Source organism: Populus alba, chromosome 15 (assembly GCF_005239225.2).
Source record: "Populus alba chromosome 15, ASM523922v2, whole genome shotgun sequence".
Taxonomy (NCBI): domain Eukaryota; kingdom Viridiplantae; phylum Streptophyta; class Magnoliopsida; order Malpighiales; family Salicaceae; genus Populus; species Populus alba.
This window is the reverse complement of record NC_133298.1, coordinates 115,287-131,216: the sequence shown is the minus strand read 5'-3', so window position 1 is coordinate 131,216 and position 15,930 is coordinate 115,287. Positions and strand designations below refer to the sequence as shown.

The 15,930-nt window shown below is 45.7% G+C and overlaps 1 pseudogene; it reads right to left on the bottom strand.

Moving 5' to 3' along the window:
* Positions 1 to 245: 245 nt before the first annotated feature.
* Positions 246 to 356, bottom strand: LOC118061197 (small nucleolar RNA R71; annotated as a pseudogene).
* Between the last annotated feature and the right edge of the window lie 15,574 nt (positions 357 to 15,930).

The window sequence follows — 15,930 nt, the reverse complement described above, 5'->3', positions numbered from 1 at the left end:
CTTTTACCCACTTTTCATGGCTTAGAATTGGAAAATCCATACTTGCATTTAAGAGAATTTGAAGAAGTTTGTAACACCTATAATGACTTAAATTGTAGCATGAACACCATCAGATTAAAGCTTTTTCCTTTTTCATTAAAAGATAAAGCTAAAACATGGCTACAAAATATTAGGTCAGGATCCATTCGTGCTTGGGATGAAATGCAACAATAGTTTTTAAAGAAGTTTTTCCCTTCTCATAGAACAAACTCTTTCAAAAGACAAATCACCACTTTCACTCAAAAACCAGGAGAAACATTTTACAAGTGTTGGGATAGATATAAAGACTTGCTTAACACCTGTCCTCATCATGGTTTTGAAAGATGGAGATTGGTTTCACAATTTTATGAAGGGTTAACACCTAAAGATAGGCAAATGGTGGAATTGATGTGCAATGGAACTTTTGAAGATAAAGACCCTGATGAAGCAATGGAGTACCTAGACTTGTTAGCTGAAAATGCTCAAAATTGGGACACCACAGGCACGTGTGAGGCACCAGGTAAAACTCAACCTCATACATCTAATGGAGGCATGTACAACCTTAGGGAAGATCATGACCTCCAAGCCAAATTTACATCTTTAGCTAAAAAAGTTGAGGCACTAGAATTAAAAAAAGAGTGGTCAGTTAAAATCTGTTCAAGAAATTGTGTGTCAAATTTGTGAAACTAATGAACACTCAACCAATGATTGTCCAACTTTGCCTTCTTTTAAGGAATGTCTCCATGAACAAGCCAATGCTTTAAATAGTTTTCAAAGGCCAAGTAATAACCCATACTCACAAACATACAACCCTGGTTGGAGAAATCACCCAAATTTCAGTTGGAAGAATGGTAACAATAATGCACAAACTTCACAGCCACCATTTCAAGCACACCATAATTTTCAAAATTCTCATGGATATGCACCTCCTTATGTTCCCCCTCCTAGAAGAAATCTTGAGGAAACACTGCATACATTCATTGAAAAGCAAGAGACAATCAACACTCAAAATGCTCAAACCATGGCAGATCTAAAAGATACTCTTGCAAAGTTCACATCTGCTCTTAGTTTTCAGGAGAAAGGTAAGTTTTCATCTCAACCACAACAAAATCCCAAAGGGCAATACAATTCAAGTGCAAGTGGTTCCGGAAACCAACATATGGATCAAGTCAAATCAGTCACTACTCTCCGTAGTGGTAAGGTCATTGAAAAACCCACTCTTGAACCTTGTGAGAAAGATGAAGAGTCTATCTCTGAGGGTAAGGAAGGGGTTGAACCTGAACATTGCAAAGAAAAGGCTGATTCACCGCCAGCACTTCCATTTCCTCATGCCATGACCAAACAAAGGAAAGTCAATCATAATTCTGATATCTTTGAGACTTTCAAACAGGTAAAGATCAATATACCTTTGTTAGATGCTATTAAACAGGTACCGTCTTATGCTAAATTTTTGAAAGATCTGTGCACTGTGAAAAGAAAACTGAATGTGAAAAAGAAAGCCTTTTTAGTCGAACAAGTAAGTGCCATTCTTCAAAATGATAATGCTTTGAAATATAAAGACCCTGGTTGTCCTACAATTTCTTGCTTTATTGGAGAACATAAAATTGACAGAGCTTTACTTGATCTTGGAGCTAGTGTGAATTTACTTCCATATTCGGTTTTTCAAAGTCTCAATCTAGGTGAGTTGAAACCTACTGCTGTAACTCTTTTACTTGCTGATAGATCTGTAAAAGTGCCTAGAGGAATAGTTGAAGATGTGTTAGTACAAGTTGATAAATTCATCTTTCCTGTGGATTTTATTGTGTTGGATACACAACCTGTTGAAGCATGCAATCCAATTCCTGTTATTTTAGGACGTCCATTTCTTGCAACCTCTAATGCATTAATTAATTGTAGGAATGGAGTGATGAAGTTATCTTTTGGAAACATGACATTGGAGATGAATGTTTTTTAACATTTACAAGCAACCTGGAGATAATAATGAATTACAGGAAGTAGATTTTATTGAAAAATTAATCTATGATCAATTTGAAAATTCTTCCAGTGAAACTGAGTTTAATGAATCTGAAGATTTGCAAATGGTTTATTTTCAGGAAAAGTCAAAGGCAAATAGTTGGAGACCGAAAATTGAGGAATTGCCACCACGATCAATTGAGTCCATACCTTCAAGTGTTCAACCACCAAAACCCGATTTGAAGCCATTACCATTTAATCTCAAATACTCATTTTTGGGAGAAAATGAAACTTTTCCGGTAATAATTTCTTCTAAACTTAATTTTCATCAAGAAGGTAAGTTATTACAAACTCTGAAAATGCACAAAAATGCATTAGGATGGACCATAGCTGACATAAAAGGAATTAGCCCTTTGATTTGCACACACAAGATTTATTTGGAGGAAAATGCTAAACTATCTAGAGAAATGCAACGAAGGCTTAATCCTAATATGAAAGAAGTAGTGAAAAATGAAGTCATTAAGCTTCTAGATAATGGAATCATTTATCCTATTTCTGACAGCAAATGGGTAAGTCCTACCCAAGTTGTACCCAAAAAGTCTGGAGTTACTGTGATAACAAATGAGAAGAATGAGTTAATTCCAACTAGAACTATTACTGGTTGGCGCATGTGCATTGACTATAGGAAACTTAATTCAATGACTAGAAAAGATCATTTTCCTTTACCTTTCATGGATCAAATCCTAGAAAGAGTTGCAGGTCATGAATTTTATTGTTTCCTAGATGGCTATTCAGGTTACAATCAAATTGAAATTGCATTTGAAGATCAAGAGAAAACTACTTTCACATGTCCATTTGGTACGTTTGCATATCGAAGGATGCCTTTTGGATTATGTAATGCACCAGCCACGTTTCAAAGATGCATGCTTAGCATATTCAGTGATATGGTTGAACGTTTTCTTGAAATTTTTTATGGATGACTTTTCTGTTTTTGGTGATTCATTTGATGATTGTTTAAATAACTTGGAAAAGGTTTTGAACAGGTGTGAAGAGAAGAATCTTGTGCTGAATTGGGAAAAATGTCATTTTATGATAACAAATGGTATTGTTCTTGGTCACATTGTTTCATCAATAGGAATTGAGGTTGACAAATCTAAAATCGAGTTAATTGCCAACTTACCAGCACCAAAATCTATTAAAAAATGTTAGATCATTCTTAGGACATGCTGGTTTTTATAGAAGGTTCATCAAAGATTTTAGTGTAATATCTAAGCCATTATGTAACCTTCTAACAAAGGATAATGTTTTTGAATGGACTGAACATTGTGAAGAAGCCTTTGTTAAACTTAAAAGCTTGCTTACTTCTGCTCCTGTTATTCAACCTCCTGATTGGTCATTACCTTTTGAAATAATGTGTGATGCTAGTGATTATGCCGTGGGTGCTGTTTTAGGACAAAGAAAAGACAAGAAACCTTATGTGATTTACTATGCAAGTAAAACTTTAAATAGTGCTCAAATGAATTACACTACCACTGAAAAGGAATTACTTGCAGTAGTATTTGCATGTGAAAAATTCAGATCTTATCTTGTTGGCTCACCTGTTATTGTTTTTAGCGATCATGCAGCGTTGAAATATCTTCTTTCTAAGAAGGATTCTAAGGCTAGATTGGTGCGGTGGATTTTGTTACTTCAAGAATTCGATATCACAATTAAGGATAAGAAAGGCACCGAAAATGTTGTCGCGGATCATTTGTCAAGATTGACAACTGATTCAAGATCTGACATCACACCAATTAATGACTACTTTCCTGATGAATCTTTACTTTCTGTCTCTACAATGCCTTGGTTTGCCAATATTGTTAATTTTCTTGTTTCAGGAATTTCGGGAGATCCCTCTTGAGCATGTATGCTTCTGCTACTTGTTCAACATCAGACTTCTTCCGCAAACGGCGAAACTCTTAGACTCGGTGAGTTTCGCGGCATTCCGACTTCGATTCCCCAGCTGCCGAAATTTAGCTGCCTTTGAATTTCGGGTGATCCCTCTTGAGCATGTATGCTTCTGCTACTTGTTCTACATCAGACTTCTTCCGCAAACGGCGAAACGCTTGGACTCGGTGAGTTTCGCGGCATTCCGACTTCGATGCCCCGTTTGCCGAAATTTAGCTGCCTTTGAATTTCGGGTGATCCCTCTTGAGAATGTATGCTTCTGCTACTTGTTGTACATCACACTTTCTTCCTCAAACGGCGAAACGCTTTGACTCGGTGAGTTTCGCGGCATTCCGACTTCGATGCCCCTGTTGCCGAAATTCAGCTGCCTTTGAATTTCGGGTGATCCCTCTTGAGCATGTATGCTTCGGCTACTTGTTCTACATCAGGCTTATTCCGCAAACGGCGAAACGCTTTGACTCCGTGAGTTTCGCGGCATTCCGACTTCGAAGCCCCGGTTTGCCGAAATTCAGCTGCCTTTGAATTTCAGGTGATCCCTCTTGAGCATGTATGCTTCTGCTACTTGTTCAACATCAGACTTCTTCCGCAAATGGCGAAACGCTTGGACTCGGTGAGTTTCGCGGCATTCCGACTTCGATGCTGCGGTTGCCGAAATTAACCTGCCATTGAATTTCGGGTGATCCCTCTTGAGCATGTATGCTTCTGCTACTTGTTCAACATCAGACTTCTTCCGCAAACGGCGAAACGCTTTGACTCGGTGAGTTTCGCGGCATTCCGACTTCGATGCCCCGTTTGCCGAAATTGAGCTGCATTTGAATTTCGGGTGATCCCACTTGAGAATGTATGCTTCTGCTACTTGTTGTACATCACACTTTCTTCCTCAAACGGCGAAACGCTTTGACTCGGTGAGTTTCGCGGAATTGTGACTTCGATGCCCCTGTTGCCAAAATTCAGTTGCCTTTGAATTTCGGGTGATCCCTCTTGAGCATGTATGCTTCTGCTACTTGTTCAACATCAGACTTCTTCCGCAAACGGCGAAACACTTGGACTCGGTGAGTTTCGCGGCATTCCGACTTCGATGCTGCGGTTGCCGAAATTAACCTGCCTTTGAATTTCGGGTGATCCCTCTTGAGCATGTATGCTTCTGCTACTTGTTCAACATCAGACTTCATCCGCAAACGGCGAAACGCTTTGACTCGGTGAGTTTCGCGGCATTCCGACTTCGATGCCCCTTTTGACGAAATTTAGCTGCCTTTGAATTTCGGGTGATCCCTCTTGAGAATGTATGCTTCTGCTACTTGTTGTACATCACACTTTCTTCCTCAAATGGCGAAATGCTTTGACTCGGTGAGTTTCGCGGCTTTCCGACTTCGATGCTGCGGTTGCCAAAATTAACCTGCCATTGAATTTCGGGTGATCCCTCTTGAGCATGTATGCTTCTGCTACTTGTTCAACATCAGACTTTCTTCCGTAAACGGCGAAACGCTTTGACTCGGTGAGTTTCGCGGCATTCCGACTTCGATGCCCCGGTTGCCCAAATTCAGCTGCCTTTGAATTTCGGGTGATCCCTCTTGAGCATGTATGCTTCTGCTACTTGTTCAACATCAGACTTCTTCCGCAAACGGCAAAACGCTTGGACTCGATAAGTTTCGCGGCATTCCGACTTCGATGCCCTGGTTGCCGAAATTTAGCTGCCTTTGAATTTCGGGTGATCCCTCTTGAGCATGTATGCTTCTGCTAGTTGTTCAACATCAGACTTTCTTCCGCAAACGGCGAAACGCTTTGACTCGGTGAGTTTCGCGGCATTCCGACTTCGATGCTGCGGTTGCCGAAATTAACCTGCCATTGAATTTCGGGTGATCCCTCTTGAGCATGTATGCTTCTGCTACTTGTTCAACATCAGACTTTCTTCCGCAAACGGCGAAACGCTTTGACTCGGTGAGTTTCGCGGCATTCCGACTTCGATGCCCCGTTTGCCGAAATTGAGCTGCCTTTGAATTTCGGGTGATCCCTCTTGAGAATGTATGCTTCTGCTACTTGTTGTACATCACACTTTCTTCCTCAAACGGCGAAACGCTTTGACTCGGTGAGTTTCGCGGCATTCTGACTTCGATGCCCCTGTTCCCGAAATTCAGCTGCCTTTGAATTTCGGGTGATCCCTCTTGAGCATGTATGCTTCAGCTACTTGTTCAACATCAAACTTCTTCCGCAAATGGCGAAACGCTTTGACTCGGTGAGTTTCGCGGGATTCCGACTTCGATGCTGCGGTTGCCGAAATTAACCTGCCATTGAATTTCGGGTGATCCCTCTTGAGCATGTATGCTTCTGCTACTTGATCAACATCAGACATCATCCGCAAACGGCGAAACGCTTTGACTCGGTGAGTTTCGCGGTATTCCGACTTCGATGCCCCTTTTGCCGAAATTTAGCTGCCTTTGAATTTCGGGTGATCCCTCTTGAGAATGTATGCTTCTGCTACTTGTTGTACATCACACTTTCTTCCTCAAACGGCGAAATGCTTTGACTCGGTGAGTTTCGCGGCATTCTTACTTCGATGCCCCTGTTGCTGAAATTCAGCTGCCTTTCAATTTCGAGTGATCCCTCTTGAGCATGTATGCATCTACTATTTGTTGTACATCAGACTTTCTTCCTCAAACGGCGAAACGCTTTGACACGGTGAGTTTCGTGGCTTTCCGACCTCGATGCTGCGGTTGCCGAAATTAACCTGCCATTGAATTTCGGGTGATCCCTCTTGAGCATGTATGCTTCTGCTACTTGTTCAACATCAGACTTTCTTCCGTAAACGGCGAAACGCTTTGACTCGGTGAGTTTCGCGGCATTCCGACTTCGATGCCCCGGTTGCCCAAATTCAGCTGCCTTTGAATTTCGGGTGATCCCTCTTGAGCATGTATGCTTCTGCTACTTGTTCAACATCAAACTTCTTCCACAAACAGCAAAACGCTTGGACTCGGTGAGTTTCGCGGCATTCCGACTTCGATGCCCTGGTTGCCGAAATTTAGCTGCCTTTGAATTTCGGGTGATCCCTCTTGAGCATGTATGCTTCTGCTACTTGTTCAACATTAGACTTTCTTCCGCAAACGGCGAAACGCTTTGACTCGATGAGTTTCGCGGGATTCCGACTTCGATGCTGCGGTTGCCGAAATTAACCTGCCATTGAATTTCGGGTGATCCCTCTTGAGCATCTATGCTTCTGCTACTTGTTCAACATCAGACTTCTTCCGCAAACGGCGAAACGATTTGACAAGGTGAGTTTCGCGGCATTCCGACTTCGATGCCCCGGTTGCCGAAATTCAGCTGCCTTTGAATTTCGGGTGATCCCTCTTGAGAATGTATGCTTCTGCTACTTGTTCTACATCACACTTTCTTCCTCAAACGGCGAAACGCTTTGACTCGGTGAGTTTCGCGGCATTCTGACTTCGATGCCCCGGTTGCCGAAATTCAGCTGCCTTTGAATTTCGGGTGATCCCTCTTGAGCATGTATGCTTCTGCTACTTGTTCAACATCAGACTTTCTTCCGCAAACGGCGAAACGCTTTGACTCGGTGAGTTTCGCGGCTTTCCGACTTCGATGCCCCGGTTGCCGAAATTCAGTTGCCTTTGAATTTCGGGTGATCCCTCTTGAGCATGTATGCTTCTGCTACTTGTTCAACATCATACTTTCTTCCACAAACGGCAAAACGCTTTGACTCGGTGAGTTTCGCGGCATTCCGACTTCGATGCCCCGGTTGCCGAAATTCAGTTGCCTTTGAATTTCGGGTGATCCCTCTTGAGCATGTATGCTTCTGCTACTTGTTCTTCATACTTTCTTCCGCAAACGGCGAAACGCTTTGACTCGGTGAGTTTCGCGGCATTCCGACTTCGATGCCCCGGTTGCCGAAATTCAGTTGCCTTTGAATTTCGGGTGATCCCTCTTGAGCATGTATGCTTCTGCTACTTGTTCTACATCATACTTTCTTCCGCAAACGGCGAAACGCTTTGACTCGGTGAGTTTCGCGGCATTCCGACTTCGATGCCCCGGTTGCCGAAATTCAGTTGCCTTTGAATTTCGGGTGATCCCTCTTGAGCATGTATGCTTCTGCTACTTGTTCTACATCATACTTTCTTCCACAAACGGCAAAACGCTTTGACTCGGTGAGTTTCGCGGCATTCCGACTTCGATGCCCCGGTTGCCGAAATTCAGTTGCCTTTGAATTTCGGGTGATCCCTCTTGAGCATGTATGCTTCTGCTACTTGTTCTACATCAGACTTTCTTCCGCAAACGGCGAAACGCTTTGACTCGGTGAGTTTCGCGGCATTCCGACTTCGATGCCCCGGTTGCCGAAATTCAGTTGCCTTTGAATTTCGGGTGATCCCTCTTGAGCATGTATGCTTCTGCTACTTGTTCTACATCATACTTTCTTCCGCAAACGGCAAAACGCTTTGACTCGGTGAGTTTCGCGGCATTCCGACTTCGATGCCCCGGTTGCCGAAATTCAGTTGCCTTTGAATTTCGGGTGATCCCTCTTGAGCATGTATGCTTCTGCTACTTGTTCTACATCATACTTTCTTCCGCAAACGGCGAAACGCTTTGACTCGGTGAGTTTCGCGGCATTCCGACTTCGATGCCCCGGTTGCCGAAATTCAGTTGCCTTTGAATTTCGGGTGATCCCTCTTGAGCATGTATGCTTCTGCTACTTGTTCTACATCATACTTTCTTCCGCAAACGGCGAAACGCTTTGACTCGGTGAGTTTCGCGGCATTCCGACTTCGATGCCCCGGTTGCCGAAATTCAGTTGCCTTTGAATTTCGGGTGATCCCTCTTGAGCATGTATGCTTCTGCTACTTGTTCTACATCATACTTTCTTCCGCAAACGGCGAAACGCTTTGACTCGGTGAGTTTCGCGGCATTCCGACTTCGATGCCCCGGTTGCCGAAATTCAGTTGCCTTTGAATTTCGGGTGATCCCTCTTGAGCATGTATGCTTCTGCTACTTGTTCTACATCATACTTTCTTCCGCAAACGGCGAAACGCTTTGACTCGGTGAGTTTCGCGGCATTCCGACTTCGATGCCCCGGTTGCCGAAATTCAGTTGCCTTTGAATTTCGGGTGATCCCTCTTGAGCATGTATGCTTCTGCTACTTGTTCTACATCATACTTTCTTCCGCAAACGGCGAAACGCTTTGACTCGGTGAGTTTCGCGGCATTCCGACTTCGATGCCCCGGTTGCCGAAATTCAGTTGCCTTTGAATTTCGGGTGATCCCTCTTGAGCATGTATGCTTCTGCTACTTGTTCTACATCATACTTTCTTCCGCAAACGGCGAAACGCTTTGACTCGGTGAGTTTCGCGGCATTCCGACTTCGATGCCCCGGTTGCCGAAATTCAGTTGCCTTTGAATTTCGGGTGATCCCTCTTGAGCATGTATGCTTCTGCTACTTGTTCTACATCATACTTTCTTCCGCAAACGGCGAAACGCTTTGACTCGGTGAGTTTCGCGGCATTCCGACTTCGATGCCCCGGTTGCCGAAATTCAGTTGCCTTTGAATTTCGGGTGATCCCTCTTGAGCATGTATGCTTCTGCTACTTGTTCTACATCATACTTTCTTCCGCAAACGGCGAAACGCTTTGACTCGGTGAGTTTCGCGGCATTCCGACTTCGATGCCCCGGTTGCCGAAATTCAGTTGCCTTTGAATTTCGGGTGATCCCTCTTGAGCATGTATGCTTCTGCTACTTGTTCTACATCATACTTTCTTCCGCAAACGGCGAAACGCTTTGACTCGGTGAGTTTCGCGGCATTCCGACTTCGATGCCCCGGTTGCCGAAATTCAGTTGCCTTTGAATTTCGGGTGATCCCTCTTGAGCATGTATGCTTCTGCTACTTGTTCTACATCATACTTTCTTCCGCAAACGGCGAAACGCTTTGACTCGGTGAGTTTCGCGGCATTCCGACTTCGATGCCCCGGTTGCCGAAATTCAGTTGCCTTTGAATTTCGGGTGATCCCTCTTGAGCATGTATGCTTCTGCTACTTGTTCTACATCATACTTTCTTCCGCAAACGGCGAAACGCTTTGACTCGGTGAGTTTCGCGGCATTCCGACTTCGATGCCCCGGTTGCCGAAATTCAGTTGCCTTTGAATTTCGGGTGATCCCTCTTGAGCATGTATGCTTCTGCTACTTGTTCTACATCATACTTTCTTCCGCAAACGGCGAAACGCTTTGACTCGGTGAGTTTCGCGGCATTCCGACTTCGATGCCCCGGTTGCCGAAATTCAGTTGCCTTTGAATTTCGGGTGATCCCTCTTGAGCATGTATGCTTCTGCTACTTGTTCTACATCATACTTTCTTCCGCAAACGGCGAAACGCTTTGACTCGGTGAGTTTCGCGGCATTCCGACTTCGATGCCCCGGTTGCCGAAATTCAGTTGCCTTTGAATTTCGGGTGATCCCTCTTGAGCATGTATGCTTCTGCTACTTGTTCTACATCATACTTTCTTCCGCAAACGGCGAAACGCTTTGACTCGGTGAGTTTCGCGGCATTCCGACTTCGATGCCCCGGTTGCCGAAATTCAGTTGCCTTTGAATTTCGGGTGATCCCTCTTGAGCATGTATGCTTCTGCTACTTGTTCTACATCATACTTTCTTCCGCAAACGGCGAAACGCTTTGACTCGGTGAGTTTCGCGGCATTCCGACTTCGATGCCCCGGTTGCCGAAATTCAGTTGCCTTTGAATTTCGGGTGATCCCTCTTGAGCATGTATGCTTCTGCTACTTGTTCTACATCATACTTTCTTCCGCAAACGGCGAAACGCTTTGACTCGGTGAGTTTCGCGGCATTCCGACTTCGATGCCCCGGTTGCCGAAATTCAGTTGCCTTTGAATTTCGGGTGATCCCTCTTGAGCATGTATGCTTCTGCTACTTGTTCTACATCAGACTTTCTTCCGCAAACGGCGAAACGCTTTGACTCGGTGAGTTTCGCGGCATTCCGACTTCGATGCCCCGGTTGCCGAAATTCAGTTGCCTTTGAATTTCGGGTGATCCCTCTTGAGCATGTATGCTTCTGCTACTTGTTCTACATCATACTTTCTTCCGCAAACGGCGAAACGCTTTGACTCGGTGAGTTTCGCGGCATTCCGACTTCGATGCCCCGGTTGCCGAAATTCAGTTGCCTTTGAATTTCGGGTGATCCCTCTTGAGCATGTATGCTTCTGCTACTTGTTCTACATCATACTTTCTTCCGCAAACGGCGAAACGCTTTGACTCGGTGAGTTTCGCGGCATTCCGACTTCGATGCCCCGGTTGCCGAAATTCAGTTGCCTTTGAATTTCGGGTGATCCCTCTTGAGCATGTATGCTTCTGCTACTTGTTCTACATCATACTTTCTTCCGCAAACGGCGAAACGCTTTGACTCGGTGAGTTTCGCGGCATTCCGACTTCGATGCCCCGGTTGCCGAAATTCAGTTGCCTTTGAATTTCGGGTGATCCCTCTTGAGCATGTATGCTTCTGCTACTTGTTCTACATCATACTTTCTTCCGCAAACGGCGAAACGCTTTGACTCGGTGAGTTTCGCGGCATTCCGACTTCGATGCCCCGGTTGCCGAAATTCAGTTGCCTTTGAATTTCGGGTGATCCCTCTTGAGCATGTATGCTTCTGCTACTTGTTCTACATCATACTTTCTTCCGCAAACGGCGAAACGCTTTGACTCGGTGAGTTTCGCGGCATTCCGACTTCGATGCCCCGGTTGCCGAAATTCAGTTGCCTTTGAATTTCGGGTGATCCCTCTTGAGCATGTATGCTTCTGCTACTTGTTCTACATCATACTTTCTTCCGCAAACGGCGAAACGCTTTGACTCGGTGAGTTTCGCGGCATTCCGACTTCGATGCCCCGGTTGCCGAAATTCAGTTGCCTTTGAATTTCGGGTGATCCCTCTTGAGCATGTATGCTTCTGCTACTTGTTCTACATCATACTTTCTTCCGCAAACGGCGAAACGCTTTGACTCGGTGAGTTTCGCGGCATTCCGACTTCGATGCCCCGGTTGCCGAAATTCAGTTGCCTTTGAATTTCGGGTGATCCCTCTTGAGCATGTATGCTTCTGCTACTTGTTCTACATCATACTTTCTTCCGCAAACGGCGAAACGCTTTGACTCGGTGAGTTTCGCGGCATTCCGACTTCGATGCCCCGGTTGCCGAAATTCAGTTGCCTTTGAATTTCGGGTGATCCCTCTTGAGCATGTATGCTTCTGCTACTTGTTCTACATCATACTTTCTTCCGCAAACGGCGAAACGCTTTGACTCGGTGAGTTTCGCGGCATTCCGACTTCGATGCCCCGGTTGCCGAAATTCAGTTGCCTTTGAATTTCGGGTGATCCCTCTTGAGCATGTATGCTTCTGCTACTTGTTCTACATCATACTTTCTTCCGCAAACGGCGAAACGCTTTGACTCGGTGAGTTTCGCGGCATTCCGACTTCGATGCCCCGGTTGCCGAAATTCAGTTGCCTTTGAATTTCGGGTGATCCCTCTTGAGCATGTATGCTTCTGCTACTTGTTCTACATCATACTTTCTTCCGCAAACGGCGAAACGCTTTGACTCGGTGAGTTTCGCGGCATTCCGACTTCGATGCCCCGGTTGCCGAAATTCAGTTGCCTTTGAATTTCGGGTGATCCCTCTTGAGCATGTATGCTTCTGCTACTTGTTCTACATCATACTTTCTTCCGCAAACGGCGAAACGCTTTGACTCGGTGAGTTTCGCGGCATTCCGACTTCGATGCCCCGGTTGCCGAAATTCAGTTGCCTTTGAATTTCGGGTGATCCCTCTTGAGCATGTATGCTTCTGCTACTTGTTCTACATCATACTTTCTTCCGCAAACGGCGAAACGCTTTGACTCGGTGAGTTTCGCGGCATTCCGACTTCGATGCCCCGGTTGCCGAAATTCAGTTGCCTTTGAATTTCGGGTGATCCCTCTTGAGCATGTATGCTTCTGCTACTTGTTCTACATCATACTTTCTTCCGCAAACGGCGAAACGCTTTGACTCGGTGAGTTTCGCGGCATTCCGACTTCGATGCCCCGGTTGCCGAAATTCAGTTGCCTTTGAATTTCGGGTGATCCCTCTTGAGCATGTATGCTTCTGCTACTTGTTCTACATCATACTTTCTTCCGCAAACGGCGAAACGCTTTGACTCGGTGAGTTTCGCGGCATTCCGACTTCGATGCCCCGGTTGCCGAAATTCAGTTGCCTTTGAATTTCGGGTGATCCCTCTTGAGCATGTATGCTTCTGCTACTTGTTCTACATCATACTTTCTTCCGCAAACGGCGAAACGCTTTGACTCGGTGAGTTTCGCGGCATTCCGACTTCGATGCCCCGGTTGCCGAAATTCAGTTGCCTTTGAATTTCGGGTGATCCCTCTTGAGCATGTATGCTTCTGCTACTTGTTCTACATCATACTTTCTTCCGCAAACGGCGAAACGCTTTGACTCGGTGAGTTTCGCGGCATTCCGACTTCGATGCCCCGGTTGCCGAAATTCAGTTGCCTTTGAATTTCGGGTGATCCCTCTTGAGCATGTATGCTTCTGCTACTTGTTCTACATCATACTTTCTTCCGCAAACGGCGAAACGCTTTGACTCGGTGAGTTTCGCGGCATTCCGACTTCGATGCCCCGGTTGCCGAAATTCAGTTGCCTTTGAATTTCGGGTGATCCCTCTTGAGCATGTATGCTTCTGCTACTTGTTCTACATCATACTTTCTTCCGCAAAGGGCGAAACGCTTTGACTCGGTGAGTTTCGCGGCATTCCGACTTCGATGCCCCGGTTGCCGAAATTCAGTTGCCTTTGAATTTCGGGTGATCCCTCTTGAGCATGTATGCTTCTGCTACTTGTTCTACATCATACTTTCTTCCGCAAACGGCGAAACGCTTTGACTCGGTGAGTTTCGCGGCATTCCGACTTCGATGCCCCGGTTGCCGAAATTCAGTTGCCTTTGAATTTCGGGTGATCCCTCTTGAGCATGTATGCTTCTGCTACTTGTTCTACATCATACTTTCTTCCGCAAACGGCGAAACGCTTTGACTCGGTGAGTTTCGCGGCATTCCGACTTCGATGCCCCGGTTGCCGAAATTCAGTTGCCTTTGAATTTCGGGTGATCCCTCTTGAGCATGTATGCTTCTGCTACTTGTTCTACATCATACTTTCTTCCGCAAACGGCGAAACGCTTTGACTCGGTGAGTTTCGCGGCATTCCGACTTCGATGCCCCGGTTGCCGAAATTCAGTTGCCTTTGAATTTCGGGTGATCCCTCTTGAGCATGTATGCTTCTGCTACTTGTTCTACATCATACTTTCTTCCGCAAACGGCGAAACGCTTTGACTCGGTGAGTTTCGCGGCATTCCGACTTCGATGCCCCGGTTGCCGAAATTCAGTTGCCTTTGAATTTCGGGTGATCCCTCTTGAGCATGTATGCTTCTGCTACTTGTTCTACATCATACTTTCTTCCGCAAACGGCGAAACGCTTTGACTCGGTGAGTTTCGCGGCATTCCGACTTCGATGCCCCGGTTGCCGAAATTCAGTTGCCTTTGAATTTCGGGTGATCCCTCTTGAGCATGTATGCTTCTGCTACTTGTTCTACATCATACTTTCTTCCGCAAACGGCGAAACGCTTTGACTCGGTGAGTTTCGCGGCATTCCGACTTCGATGCCCCGGTTGCCGAAATTCAGTTGCCTTTGAATTTCGGGTGATCCCTCTTGAGCATGTATGCTTCTGCTACTTGTTCTACATCATACTTTCTTCCGCAAACGGCGAAACGCTTTGACTCGGTGAGTTTCGCGGCATTCCGACTTCGATGCCCCGGTTGCCGAAATTCAGTTGCCTTTGAATTTCGGGTGATCCCTCTTGAGCATGTATGCTTCTGCTACTTGTTCTACATCATACTTTCTTCCGCAAACGGCGAAACGCTTTGACTCGGTGAGTTTCGCGGCATTCCGACTTCGATGCCCCGGTTGCCGAAATTCAGTTGCCTTTGAATTTCGGGTGATCCCTCTTGAGCATGTATGCTTCTGCTACTTGTTCTACATCATACTTTCTTCCGCAAACGGCGAAACGCTTTGACTCGGTGAGTTTCGCGGCATTCCGACTTCGATGCCCCGGTTGCCGAAATTCAGTTGCCTTTGAATTTCGGGTGATCCCTCTTGAGCATGTATGCTTCTGCTACTTGTTCTACATCATACTTTCTTCCGCAAACGGCGAAACGCTTTGACTCGGTGAGTTTCGCGGCATTCCGACTTCGATGCCCCGGTTGCCGAAATTCAGTTGCCTTTGAATTTCGGGTGATCCCTCTTGAGCATGTATGCTTCTGCTACTTGTTCTACATCATACTTTCTTCCGCAAACGGCGAAACGCTTTGACTCGGTGAGTTTCGCGGCATTCCGACTTCGATGCCCCGGTTGCCGAAATTCAGTTGCCTTTGAATTTCGGGTGATCCCTCTTGAGCATGTATGCTTCTGCTACTTGTTCTACATCATACTTTCTTCCGCAAACGGCGAAACGCTTTGACTCGGTGAGTTTCGCGGCATTCCGACTTCGATGCCCCGGTTGCCGAAATTCAGTTGCCTTTGAATTTCGGGTGATCCCTCTTGAGCATGTATGCTTCTGCTACTTGTTCTACATCATACTTTCTTCCACAAACGGCGAAACGCTTTGACTCGGTGAGTTTCGCGGCATTCCGACTTCGATGCCCCGGTTGCCGAAATTCAGTTGCCTTTGAATTTCGGGTGATCCCTCTTGAGCATGTATGCTTCTGCTACTTGTTCTACATCATACTTTCTTCCGCAAACGGCGAAACGCTTTGACTCGGTGAGTTTCGCGGCATTCCGACTTCGATGCCCCGGTTGCCGAAATTCAGTTGCCTTTGAATTTCGGGTGATCCCTCTTGAGCATGTATGCTTCTGCTACTTGTTCTACATCATACTTTCTTCCGCAAACGGCGAAACGCTTTGACTCGGTGAGTTTCGCGGCATT